Source organism: Culex pipiens, chromosome 3 (genome assembly GCF_016801865.2).
Source record: "Culex pipiens pallens isolate TS chromosome 3, TS_CPP_V2, whole genome shotgun sequence".
In the NCBI taxonomy this organism is placed as follows: Eukaryota; Metazoa; Arthropoda; class Insecta; order Diptera; family Culicidae; genus Culex; species Culex pipiens.
In genome coordinates, this window is record NC_068939.1 from 11,102,291 (window position 1) to 11,116,968 (window position 14,678).

Consider the following 14,678-nt stretch of genomic DNA (forward strand, 5'->3'; position numbering starts at 1 on the left):
TGACAATTTTGACAATTTTGACAATTTTGACAATTTTGACAATTTTGACAATTTTGACAATTTTGACAATTTTGACAATTTTGACAATTTTGACAATTTTGACAATTTTGACAATTTTGACAATTTTGACAATTTTGACAATTTTGTCAATTTTGACAATTTTGACAATTTTGACAATTTTGACAATTTTGACAATTTTGACAATTTTGACAATTTTGACAATTTTGACAATTTTGACAATTTTGACAATTTTGACAATTTTGACAATTTTGACAATTTTGACAATTTTGACAATTTTGACAATTTTGACAATTTTGACAATTTTGACAATTTTGACAATTTTGACAATTTTGACAATTTTGACAATTTTGACAATTTTGACAATTTTGACAATTTTGACAATTTTGACAATTTTGACAATTTTGACAATTTTGACAATTTTGACAATTTTGACAATTTTGACAATTTTGACAATTTTGACAATTTTGACAATTTTGACAATTTTGACAATTTTGACAATTTTGACAATTTTGACAATTTTGACAATTTTGACAATTTCAATTTTCCCAGCTTTTCCCAGCTTCGAAAACTTCTTCAAAAAAAAGAAGAACTTTCAAGAGCGCGCAAGTGGCTTTCCAAAAAAAGCACACCCCAAATTTAAACCTCGCGAGCAAAATGAAAATGCCGTCATGTGGAAAAGATGGAAAACCAAGAAGAGAAGGGGTAAGATTTTCCACGTGCTGAGGTGGCAGGGGAAGCGGAGCATTCCGGATCAGTGTTGTTTGTTATTTAAATGAGATGTTCGCGGGAAACGCTTTTCCGAGTGTGTGTTTGGGGGGAAAAATCAAGGAAAGGGGTTTGTTTCGGGGAAGGAAAAGCCGAGTATCTACGCGCGTATTTATGTGCTTTATCTGATGTTGATTGAGGAGTTTAATTTATATTTCTCGGGACTGGCTTTTGAGGAAGGGGGGATGATGACTCCTGGAGATAAATGAGTACATTACAAAGTTTTTCGCCTAATTGATAAAAGGAGGCGAATTTTCCTCCGGAAAATCGACACAGATGGTGCGCCCAGAACCATCCATCTTGACCTTTTCTAGGTTGTGCGGGGTTATTTTGTGATGAAGAGAACAAAGAAATTCTAAAAAAATGAATGCAAACTTGAAATCCCGACCAATCGATTCGTCTCAATCACTCCGGAAACCCATCAGTTTCACCGGACGTATCTCACTGAAATCTCGCTGCATCTTTCACGGTGCGATCCTACCAGTAATTGTCACAAACACACAGACTCACCTAAACGTGAACATCTCCGTCACCGGCATCCTGTGTCCTGTCATCGCAGTCGCAGTCGGCAAGTCCAGACACTTTGGACCACGTGATGGTCAGCAAAAGAGCGTGGGGGCGAGGTGGAGGCCGTCAGCAAATCAATCATTTTCAACGTAGTATCAGCTCGAAAGGATCTTTCGTTACGTTCGAGCGCGCGTCCACCACCGTTGAGCTGGCCTCGGATTACCGTAATCGCGGGAGAGCCGAGTTCATGCAGATTCCATGGAAATTCGCGAAGGATTGAGTTGAAAATGGTTGAATATTAAAAAGTCATCAAGTTGACCCTGAAGAAGACGGCAAGGGAACCGAAACGTTAATTTCTTCTTAGTGAATTTCAATATAAAATATCAAAAAATAAACCATCAACAATCAACAATCAACAATCAACAATCAACAATCAACAATCAACAATCAACAATCAACAATCAACAATCAACAATCAACAATCAACAATCAACAATCAACAATCAACAATCAACAATCAACAATCAACAATCAACAATCAACAATCAACAATCAACAATTAACAATCAACAATCAACAATCAACAATCAACAATCAACAATCAACAATCAACAATCAACAATCAACAATCAACAATCAACAATCAACAATCAACAATCAACAATCAACAATCAACAATCAACAATCAACAATCAACAATCAACAATCGACAATCAACAATCAACAATCAACAATCAACAATCAACAATCAACAATCAACAATCAACAATCAACAATCAACAATCAACAATCAACAATCAACAATCAACAATCAACAATCAACAATCAACAATCAACAATCAACAATCAACAATCAACAATCAACAATCAACAATCAACAATCAACAATCAACAATCAACAATCAACAATCAACAATCAAAAACAGCAAAATTAGCAAAAAACAGCAAAATGGGCAGAAACAGTGAAATCAGCATAATTATCAAAATCAGAAAAATCCGAAAAATCTGAAATTTTACCTCTTTCAGCAAAATCAGCAAAATAAGCAAAAACAGTAAAATTAGCAAAACAAGAAAAATCAGCGAAATTATCAAAATCAGCACGATCATAAAAATCTGGAATCTTTCCCTTTTCCAGCAAAATCAGCAAAAACAGCAAAATTAGAAAAAAACTGTAAAATCAGCAAAAACAACAAAATTCGCAAAACAGCCAAATTAGCAAAAACAGTAAAATCAGAAAAATCTTGAATCTTCCCCTTTTTCAGCAAAATTGACAAAAACAGCAAAATTAGCAAAAACAGCAAAACAGTGAAACAAAATCTGAAAAATCTGGAATCTTTCCCTTTTTCAGCAAAATAAGCAAAAAAGAAAAATCAGCAAAATCATCAAAATCAGCAAGATCAGAAAAATCTGGAATCTTTCCCTTTTTCAGCAAAATCTGCAAAATTGGCAAAATTAGCAAAAACAGCAAAATTAGCAAAAACAGCGAAATCATAAAAATCAGAAAAACCTTGAATCTTCCCCTTTTTCAGCAAAATTGGCAATCTTCCCCTTTTTCAGCAAAATTGGCAAAAACAGCAAAATTAGCACAAACAGCAAAACCAGCGAAATCATCAAAATCAGCAAAATAAAAAAAATCTGGAATCTTTTCCCTTGAAATTCGAAAATTTTACGTTTCGATTCCCCAGAAATCTTCTTCAGGGTCCACTTTGGATCTTTTCCAAAAAATACGACAATTTTTCCGCAAATCGCCATGGAACCCGCTCACCGGGGACTCAGCGGAGGCCATCGCGGTTGACGGATGTGCGAGTGGCAAATGACAGGACACTCCGGCCGGCACAGCTGGCACAAACCCGACACGGACGGTGATGGCCACGTGATGGTCTGAAAAACACTTAATGAAGACGTCCATTTCGATTGCCGGCCGTCGAAGCATTTGTCTGCCCTCGTTTATCATTAGTATGGCAGGGTTCTCGGTTATATCGTTAATTGTCTTTTTTTTTACCCGGCTTGCCCTCTTCTCTCTACTAGGGGAAGAAAAAACGACTCCCTCGAAGCTTGGCAATGCCTGCCGGGAGAGGAGGTTTTTCCGGGAAATATTGATGGGAATTATCGGATTGATAAATTGTCAATCCAAGTCGAAGAGCTACCGATAACAATACCTCAGGACGGGACCAGCTGGATGGGTTGATTGGCGTGGGGGTGGGACAAAAGTGTAACACAATACAACCTCCACCCGGGTCAGAAGGGGGGAGGTTCCACGTGGCACGGTGGGTTTTATAGATTTTGAATGTTTTTTTTTTCTTCAAATAATTTCAATGTTTTACAGCTTAATAAATTCCAAATTTCTAGAAATATTTCGGAAAATCAAGAAAACTTAAAATGACACGAATGCCAAATTATGGTTAAGTGTTAATAATAAAATATAATAATAATAATAATAAAAAACTTAATGATTTTTTTTTTAATTTTTCGATTCAACCCCACCCTGTCCCCATTGGATCCTCCCAACGAAAGGTAAACGCAAAGCAAATCATAAATTTTATGCCTTTTTGTTCCGCTAATGATGATGATTGCAGTCGTTCTTCGTGAAAGATGCTCCCCCCTCCTCTCTTCTACCCCACATTTGGTCTCATCGATATCGATTGAAACCGAACCTGGTCGTGGCTTCCAATTTCCACGAACGATTTGTTCTGGTTCGTTGGTCTCGCCGCTGGAGGGAAATTTAATTGGAAAAAAGCTCAGTTCAGTGCTTCCTCGCGAGCATATATTTATCTCAAACTTGTCGGTGAAGAGTTTTAAATTCCAAAAATAAAAGTTAAACCAGAAAAAAAATCATAAACATTTACTGGGGTTGGTGTAACTTTCCCCCCACAAGTGGGACCCCATCAAATCGAGCACGTGCACCATTTTTTCGCCCCGTCAGCCATCGTGATTGATAACGGATTGGCCCCTCGAATCCCCCTCAACCCTCACACTTTATGAACTCTCCAGGAGATCTCCGGGTCTCGATGGTCAGCAGTACATAAAGTGGCCGTTTTTGGCAGCACCGTGGTGGAAATTGCTCTCGTAAAACTCTGACGAGCTGGTTGAGCGGGGTTTCCTTCGCCGCACTTTATCGGACACATCTCTCGAAGGAACCATCAAACGGACCGGGTGGGGAGAAAAGAAATGCCAAACGGCTGCTGGGCAGAGCAGATATGGGTAGCAGTTTCGTGGCGGGTTTTTGCTTGATTTGGGTGATTTTTTTTTGTGGTCTTGTTGTGGGATTACTGTTTATTTTGTGATTCTGGGGGCACTTGGAGAAGGAGGACGATACAGATGAATGGGGGTTTGAGAGAAAGTTTGGTGAAAAAACTTAAGACAAGTCTGTGCTCATTTGCTGAATCAGAAAATTTGAAGAACTCTGAAATGAAGTATGATGTTGGGTAGGGATGTAACATGCAAAATTATTTAATATATCATCAATCGAAAATCATCACTAGGGTTAGTGAAATTTCACGATTTCGCGGACAGCGTGAAATCCGCGAAATTTGGCTTTTTCCGCGAAATCCCGTGAAATTTTATGTTTGTATGAAAATGTAACGATTTTTCATAAAATAACTTATCAAACTCAAAAAGGAATAAAAATAATGTCATGAACCACTGTAGAATTAAGCGAGTGAATACCCTGGTTTTATTACTAATATAAGGTTAATGATTTTTGACGGTTTCGTAGACGGCGTGAAATTCGTTAAATTTATCAATTTTCTCGAATCATTGAATGCAAATATGGGCAAAAAAACAAGCCATAGTTTCAAAATTTGCATGGAAAAAGGGTTTTAAAATGCATTTTACATTAGTTCAGTAGTTTTGCAATCATTAGTTTTCAAAAAATGTAAGATCTGACGAAAACAAAAATTTAAGCAAAAAAAAAAAACATATTGCGATTACAAACATCGAAAATTTTCAAAAATTCGAAAGATTTTTAAATCAACCCAAACATTCTTAAAATGATCCCAAACATTCTAAAAATGGAATGAAAAACGCAGGGGAATGAATTTAAAATTTATTTTAGCTGATCCAGTTTTTCGAAAAAATATTTTTTTGTCCCCTGATTTTTCGGGCCAACTTCGAAGGGATGGGGAGGGGGGGGGGGGGGGAGACAAAAACTTTTAATAATATTTGTACTAGCCTAACAACTTAATAAATATTTCACCCAAAAAGAAAATACATTTTATTAGTTTTCAATTAAAAAGCTTGATTATATATGTGTGTCAAGTTGATATGAACCATTTGAAGAAATGTTGAGATTTTTTAGTTTTTTAGAAACTAGCAAAATTTAGTAATATTTTCATTCGCTGTACTAAAAATTTTAGTGCTATTTTATTTGAAAGGTATAGTTTTGAAAGAAATTAAAAAAATCAAGGTTTGTTTTATTCAAAATAAAATTAAGAGTATTTTTTTATTTTTGGAATCATATTTTAAAAACAAAACAATTTTTTTTGGGCCTGTTAAATTTTAACGATATTTGTTTATTTGGGTAGATGATTCCCTTGAAAGTTAAAAAATACTCCTTTTTTGTTTTCTCTTCTCATTTAGAATAAAAATTAAGATTTTGTTAAAAATTATATTATTTTTTCAAAATGTTTATAAATTTAGTTTTTGAAAAATGAGCTAAAGCCCTTAAAAAATATGTTTAATGGGCTAAATGACGCAGAAAATTCTATTTATTTTACTCATTTTGACTGAACAAATCTAGCTTTGATATGAAATTCAATCAAATGTAAAATGATATAACAGAAGCAAATTAGCGAAAACATTTGAGCTTTGTTAGTCGAATATTAAAAGAGCAGTTCAGTAAATGAGAATACGCGTCCTACTCATTTTGTTTCAAAAAATATATAGAGCCCATCCAATAACCAGGATTTTTTTTTAATTGGAAGAATTTTTTTGTCGCATTCAAATTTAGTATTTTTCTTTACATAATAATACATAATGAAGCATAAAAAGTAGTTTCTGTGATTTAAACATAGGATTTTCAGAGTTATTTTAACATTTTTCAAGTTCCGCGAAATTTGCGTGAAATTTGGTGTTTTGAAATTGAGGTCCCCGTGAAATTTGCAATTTTCGAGCGTGAAAAATCACTAAGCCTAATCATCACCCAGCAATCAATATTTACCACTCAATTGTCAATAATTATTAATCATCAATTAACGACTTTTAACTATTTACAAGCACACAATCATCATTTTCATTTTCACAATTTTATCGGTTTCATCTAAAAATCAATCTGTAAACATCTTGAATATAATTTTTTAAATAATTAATTTTGAGTGTGATATTTGAAGTCTGTCAAAGCCAGTGGCATTTTTAAAACACAACATCAAAATGATTGTATGGTTTTGTTAGATAAAGTCGGAGCGTTTTGCACCCATCGACAAAGTTGTAGGGAATTTAATTTCCTATAAAAATCTCACACTTGGACAATTTGGGGTGAGACCTGTAATTTAAAAGCAAAACCATTTCAACAGATAAATAACTTCAAAAAAAAAATTATTGAGGTTTTGCAGCACGACTGTGTTTTAAATGTAGGTGGCGCCAAAATTAGGTTACTTGCCTAAAATCGTGTGCCTTTCTGCCGGATTGAAGAACAAAATCGATTTTTTCTCATTATTCCCTGCATCAATCTTAATGGAACTGGTTGTAAAAGACGAGAATTTTTTTTTTTTTTTGCTTTAAAACAATGAAACATGTTTTGGAACACGAAAAAATAAGTTTTCCCGTATATATCAATGAAATAAACAGATATATAGGAGCAATTCTCTACAAAACCGGCCGATTTCGACCATTTTTATTTTTTGTATTTTTTGATTTGGCTCAAACTTTGTGGGGGCCTTCCCTATGACCAAAGAAGCCATTTTGCATCATTAGTTTGTCCATATAAATTTCCATACAAATTTGGCAGCTGTTCATACAAAAATGGTACATATATATTCGAAAATCTGTAACTTTTGAAGGAATTTTTTGATCAATTTGGTGTCTTCGGCAAAGTTGTAGGTATTGTTAAGGACTATTTAGAAAAAAATAGGTACACGGAAAAAAAAAATTCCCGATTTTTTTATTAACTTTTTTTTCACAAAAACTCAAATTCCCAAAATACGTATTTTTTGATTTTCGAGATTTTTTGATATGTTTTAGGGGACAAAAATCCGCAACTTTTGAGCTATAGAGAAACATGGTCAAAAAATCTGCCGCCGAGTTATGATTTTTTGAAAAACTGGTGATTTTTGGAAAAAATCGAAATTTCATACATAAAATTTTTTTGACCTCATTTTTTTATGCAAAATTGAATTTGCAATCGAAAATTACTTTACAGATTTTTCGATAAAGGGCCCCGTTTTCAAGATATAGCCACCAAAAGTTTGATTTCAGCGAAATATTTGCAGTTTTTCAATTTTTAAAAATAGTGACCATGAGTGACCATTTCTAAAAATATTTTTTTTGAAAAGTTCAGAAAATTTGCTATAAAATTGTCTAAGAGACATTGAAGATTGGACCTCTGGTTGCTGAGATACAGCGGCTTAAAGAAAAAGAAACACGAAAATTGAAGTTTTCTAAGTCTCACCCAAACAGCCCACCATTTTCTAATGACGATATCTCAGCAATTAATGGTCCGATTTTCAATGTTAATACATGAAACATTCGTGAAATTTTCCGATCTTTTCGAAAAAAATATTTTGAAAAAAATTAAATCAAGACTAACATTTTAAAAGGGCCAAACATTGAATATTATGCCCTTTTAAAATGTTAGTCTTGATTTAATTTTTTTCAAAATATTTTTTTCGAAAAGATCGGAAAATTTCACGAATGTTTCATGTATTAACATTGAAAATCGGACCAATAATTGCTGAGATATCGTCATTAGAAAATGGTGGGCTGTTTGGGTGAGACTTAGAAAACTTCAATTTTCGTGTTTCTTTTTCTTTAAGCCGCTGTATCTCAGCAACCAGAGGTCCAATCTTCAATGTCTCTTAGACAATTTTATAGCAAATTTTCTGAACTTTTCAAAAAAAATATTTTTAGAAATGGTCACTCATGGTCACTATTTTTAAAAATTGAAAAACTGCAAATATTTCGCTGAAATCAAACTTTTGGTGGCTATATCTTGAAAACGGGGCCCTTTATCGAAAAATCTGTAAAGTAATTTTCGATTGCAAATTCAATTTTGCATAAAAAAATGAGGTCAAAAAAATTTTATGTATGAAATTTCGATTTTTTCCAAAAATCACCAGTTTTTCAAAAAATCATAACTCGGCGGCAGATTTTTTGACCATGTTTCTCTATAGCTCAAAAGTTGCGGATTTTTGTCCCCTAAAACATATCAAAAAATCTCGAAAATCAAAAAATACGTATTTTGGGAATTTGAGTTTTTGTAAAAAAAAAGTTAATAAAAAAATCGGGAAATTTTTTTTTCCGTGTACCTATTTTTTTCTAAATAGTCTTTAACAATACCTACAACTTTGCCGAAGACACCAAATTGATCAAAAAATTCCTTCAAAAGTTACAGATTTTCGAATATATACGTACCATTTTTGTATGAACAGCTGCCAAATTTGTATGGAAATTTATATGGACAAACTAATGATGCAAAATGGCTTCTTTGGTCATAGGGAAGGCCCCCACAAAGTTTGAGCCAAACCAAAAAATACAAATAAAATCCATTTCCGGTTTTGGTAGAGAATTGCTCCATAGTTGATAACAGATGTGTTAACGTATATTCAACAATTTGTATTGATTTTTAGACAGACTTTCTTGCCAAATAGTCCAAATTACTATCTTTTTCTAAATTTACAATTTTCTCATAGAAAAATCAAACAAATATTAAAAAATTATACACCAAATTGTTGGAAATAATTTTTCTCATCCGAATCCGGCAAAAGTTTTAACAAAATGTTGATTATGAAGAAAAAAACACACTTTTTCAAAAAAATCACAGGATTACGCTATTTGTTCATAGGAGGCGACATGTGTCTTTTAGCTTTGCTGCAAATCCTCTATAGAGGATTTTAAAATAAAAATTCTTTGAATTTAATATTTGCACAAAAAATTAAATTTTTGTTATTCTTTACTTTATGAATTCAAGATTTTTTTGTTTAAGAATTTTTGAATTTTAAAACAAATAAACTTTTAAATTTTTGATTTTTTCAATACTCGATTTTAAAATTTTTGAATTTTTTGATCTTTATTTTTCAATTTTGGAATTTTAGAATTTTTAAATTCTAGAATTTATGAATTTGAGAATTTAGAAGTTTGTATATTTTTAAATAAATGTTTCTCTAAGTTTTTTTAGGTTTTGTTAATCTTTTTATGTTCATATTACTGATTTTTTATTTTTAGTTTTTGAAGTTTTGAATTTGGTTTTAGATTAAGAATTTTTTGCATGTTTGAACTCTTGTATTTCTAAATTTCCCATTTGATTTTTTTGAAAAATTCTTTCCCTGTTAAAAAAATGTGATTGTATGTTTTAAGAAAACAAACATAACATACTAGCTTTTAAGTATATCATAAGTTGGTCAAAACGCATTAAGCTCTTTTAAACATATTTTTTTAAAATTATTAAAAATAGAGTCAATTAATTTACCACATTTGAAGCACGTTTGTGACATTGTATGAATTTAACCGTTCTTCAAAAGCAAAGTCTAGAGCGTCCAATTGCCAGCCCCGGTAAAAGAATCTGGAAATTTCCTTAACAATATTTTCCGTTGTTGTTTCGAAAACACTTTGAAGACAGTCATTTTGTGAGTGAAAAACCATAAATCACATAAAAATTACTTTGATATTTCGAATAAAAAGATCTTGGATTATTTTCTTGATTATTCTCATAATTTTTATCTAAAATTTTCGGGAATTTTTGCAGAAATTAGTTTTTTAAACAAATTTCCGTTTCCCAGGATTACAAAAATCTCGGAAATCAGTCATTTAGGAAACACCATCGAAAACTATTCTTTATTTGATAGTTAGGTTATTATTACTTATAATTCTATTACCATGCTAGATGACCGTATTTTTATTTTTTTATTTTTTTTATTATAGACATTTTACCACTTTTGTGGTATTCATGTCTTAAAAGATGACCGTATGTTTTGCTTAAAGGATATGAGAAATTCCAAATCTTCTTTGTAATGAGATTGGAAATATTAATTTTGAGAAATATTTATTGAAGAAAAATAGCAATAAAATTAGATTTTTTGCACCGTAATTTAGTTTCTCATCTAACGAAATTAAAAAAAACAACTTTTCTGATTTTTTTTTCTTTTTTTCGCTTTTTTTTACTAAATTTGCTTTTGGATTTGACTATCTTCTTCATTATCTGAATATTTCTCGAAAAAAAAATCGATGAAAAAATCTCCAAAAACTTAAAAAATATATGCATATTTTTTTATTCTGAAATTGAATTAATTCAAAAAGTTTTTTTTTGTTTGCTATTGATGTTCACACTTTTACAGGCAATTTCTTTAGCATAGTTTGCTTTAAAATGTATGATATCCAGTTCCTCATGATAGTTTCCAGTAAGAAACCCAACGCCATAAATCCCGTTTAATGCCCTGCCCTGCCCTCTATTAGAAACCAATCCTGCTTGCTGGTCCGGAGCATCAGTCCTATTACCTTGTACCTTCATCATCCACATTGAATGTATTTTTTGCAGCTAAATCCATCTCATGTGTGTGTGCTCACCCTTTGGCAAACACACACACTCACACCCGAACCCACCCATATCAGTTTTCTTATCATATTTTATAATCCATTTAAGCACATAAAACTCATCGGATAACGCATCTCAAGCGTTACCTCTGCGAGTCTTTTGCCAGTGCGAGGCACACCTCGACGTCCAGGGTCGTCCTCGAAGCTTAACTTCCGCTGCACCGCCGCCGTAGCCACCAACACGTGGGGCTTGGCTCCGGAAACACAAACACACACACATTCATCTTACATCGCCATGGCCAACGCAAGCCTTCATTTTAATAACTTTAAATCCTTATCACTTGGGTCGTCCGGAAGCTACCCAAGGTCCTTTGCTGGGCTGGACGAGGACCAGGATGTTTTCACACAAGAGTAGTGTGGCTGTGTGAAAGAGTGGGTGGGATTGATGTTATGATACAAAACTAGCAGTCAGCTGAAATGATCCTCTCTGGCCGGGACGGGACGGTCCTGGTTCCATCCTGATGGAAGAAAGTGGCCCTCCGGGTTGTTTTTCCGGAGCAAAGGATCAAGTTTTTGCTGTTTTTTCTTCTGCTCGACTCTGTGCCGGACAAGTTGTTTCTGACACTAATGGGTTTTTGTTCGCCCAAGTCGGCGTGGCCGTCCGAAAGGAACTGATTTAAATAAAGGATTTTCGCTCAACAGACTTCACTTTAGGATCTTAAATTTTGCGGTAAAGATTAGGGACAAGAAATTTCATTAATCATCTAACCACACCCAACCAAACGGAATGGACCACACACGTGCCGTCACTCAATTCACGTGTCGTCTCCCAGACCACAAGGCTGCTTTCCACCTGATTTAAGATCATTTTTCTAAATCTCCCTCCGGGGGACGGGCGTGCGGGGTTGACCTCCGACCATTGTCCATTGTGTGACCAGCACCTGTCGTGCGTGTGAGCTCAAGCTCTTTGTGTGATGAACCGAACCGATTGGAAAATTCTAATCCACCCCAAAATTCTTCGCTTTTTCTTGTTGTTGTGCTGCCCAAGACCCTTCTCAAATGGAGCATTACGTCGCACGCAGCTCCGGCAGTAAACATATTTGCTGCTGCTGAGAGTGATTGATTGATTCGGATTGACGGTGGTGACACTTTGTCGAAAAGGCCGCCGAGGCCTCGTTTTTCTTTGCTGAGGGGGAAAATCTCGGGGATTTGCATGCTTTTTATATGCGTGGGACACCGAATTGGAACGCATTTTCTTACGGGCTTTTTACTGCTGATGCTGTAGCCTGGTTTTGGGAACATATTTGAGGATAAATCGTTTGTCAATCGGGAAACTAGACGTTTTGTTAATCCCGGGAGTACACACGGGCCATTACGCGATGAAAAATGGGATCGAAGCTAGATGGAATGGTTTGGAATGGAGACATGTAGTTCTGTTGGAAAGTTTTTTTTTAGTATCATAAAAATACTTTAAAATTATGAAATTTATATGTTAAAAAACAACTTTCAAATCAAATTTAATAAGAAATTCACGTAATGTAAACTCTAGATAAGTTTTATTCTTCAACAATTAATAACCATTGATTTTTTTTGACAATAATTTTCAAATTTCAGTTTAATAGAATTCAAGAAATCATAAATTACACCAAAAAGAGAACAATTTTTAATTATTTAGTGACAAGGTTCCAAAAATCACATCAGTGTTTAGAAAATTTGCATTACAAATGAAACTTTTCTAGTCCAAAATCAGATCTTATCATAGACAAAACATCTCAAAATTATGAGGATATCAATAAATTTATGACAAGGGTGGAGTGGTTTTGAAGACATTATATATTTTTTAAACAAAAAAAAATGATTTACTGATTTCAAAAGAAGCCATTTTGAATCATTAGTTTCATTACCCGACTTCATTACTTCACTTTTAATCACTAGAGGTTAAAATCCAACAATTACATGTTTTTTGTATAATTTAGGGGTCCAAAAATAACATCACAAATAACATTTTGCAATTCCGTCGTGAAACTACTTACTGTTCCTGTCATTCTTGAACGACGAAACAGCCTACACTTTTCAAAATAAATGCTGAAAAATTCTACTTTTCAGCGCTGAAATGGGTGCTGAAAAATTGAACTTTTCAGCACTTGATCAGAAAAGTAATACTTTACAACATTATTATGATTTAAACGGTGGATTGACTAAATACATGAAAATTCGACTTAAAATTTTAATCAATGGGTGTTTTTCGGAATTGCAAAAAAAAAGTTGTATGGAACTCGTTGCAAAGCTTGATTTTTTCAGCAATCGTCGTATTTATTTATTAATGTACGACTCGTGCTGAAAAAAAAAAAACTAATATTGCGTTAAGGTATAGGATGAAACAAAATTTGTTATTATTTTATCCGAAATCAATTGTTAAACGTAAATAAAAGAATGCAGTCAAAATTGACACTTATTTTTCAAGTTATAAACAATTTAAAATTTTTGTTTGTTTAATCTGTTTTATTTGTTTTTATCAACTTTACAATATTATAAGAAAGAAGAAGAGAAAATTTCAAAAAATTACCTTTTTGCAATTCCGTCGTGAAACTACTTACTTTTCCTGTCATTCTCGAACGACGAAATAGCCTACTTTTCTGTACCAAAAATAACAGAATCGAATAGCAACACTTTTCAAAATAAATGCTGAAAAGTTCTACTTTTCAGCACTGAAATGGGTGCTGAAAAGTTGAACTTTTCAGCACTTGTTTCGAAAAGTAACACTTTTCAACATTTTTTTGATTTAAACGATTTTTTTCGGTGAACCTCATTGGATAACTGTACGACTGGTGCTAAAAAAATCCTCTTTTTGCAACTTGTTGCATAAACTACTATTGCGTTAAGGTATAGCATGAAACGAAATTTGTTTTTTTTTTATTCGAAATCAATTTTTAAATGTAAATAAAAGCATGCAATCAAAATTGACACTTCTTTTTTTCAAGTTATAAAAAATTTAAAATTTTTGTTTGTTTTATCTGTTTTATTTGTTTTTATCAACTTTACAATATTATAAGAAAGAAGAAGAGAAAATTTCAAAAAATTACCTTTATGAAATTTGAATTTTTTTAATATTTAGAAATTAGTCTGATTCCTCCGCAATATTTTTTTGCTAAAATTTTTTGCTCATTAAATGTATTTACTATTAATCATAAATAAAATTAAAAAAAAAAAACATTGAGAAGCACTAATTTTTCATAAACTTTAAACTATAAAATAAATATAAGTAGTGGTGCTCGGTGAAAATTTCATCTTTATTTTGCATCTATAATTGATTTTTGAATTGTTTTACGATCTTTAATTTTGTTCGATATTTTTCCGAAGTTATCAAGTTTTCAGCAATTTCTCAAAATATACCTCAAAATATATTTTTTATATGTTTTAGAGGACAAACTCTAAATCATAAAAAAATATAAAAAAATATTTGATTTTCAAGAATAGCACTTTTAACGAGAATTTGTTAAATCTGGTGCAGCATTTGAAAAAATTTTGTTCGATATTTTTCAGAAGTTATCAGGTTTTCAACAATTTCTCAAAATATTTTTTTTAATGTTTTACAGAACAAACTCTAAAACATGAAAAAAAATATATTTTTTTTAGAATAGATCTTTTAACGATAAAAAGTAAAATCTGGAGCAACATTTGAAAAAGGCGCATAAGCATTTTTG

General features: G+C 32.7%; 1 protein-coding gene across 2 annotated transcripts in view; it reads left to right on the top strand.

The window, feature by feature from the left end:
• The window catches only part of LOC120432606 (RNA-binding protein Musashi homolog Rbp6), a 1,179,690-nt gene that overhangs the window by 739,466 nt on the left and 425,546 nt on the right, over positions 1–14,678 (top strand). The gene's annotated exons all lie outside the window — the stretch shown is intronic.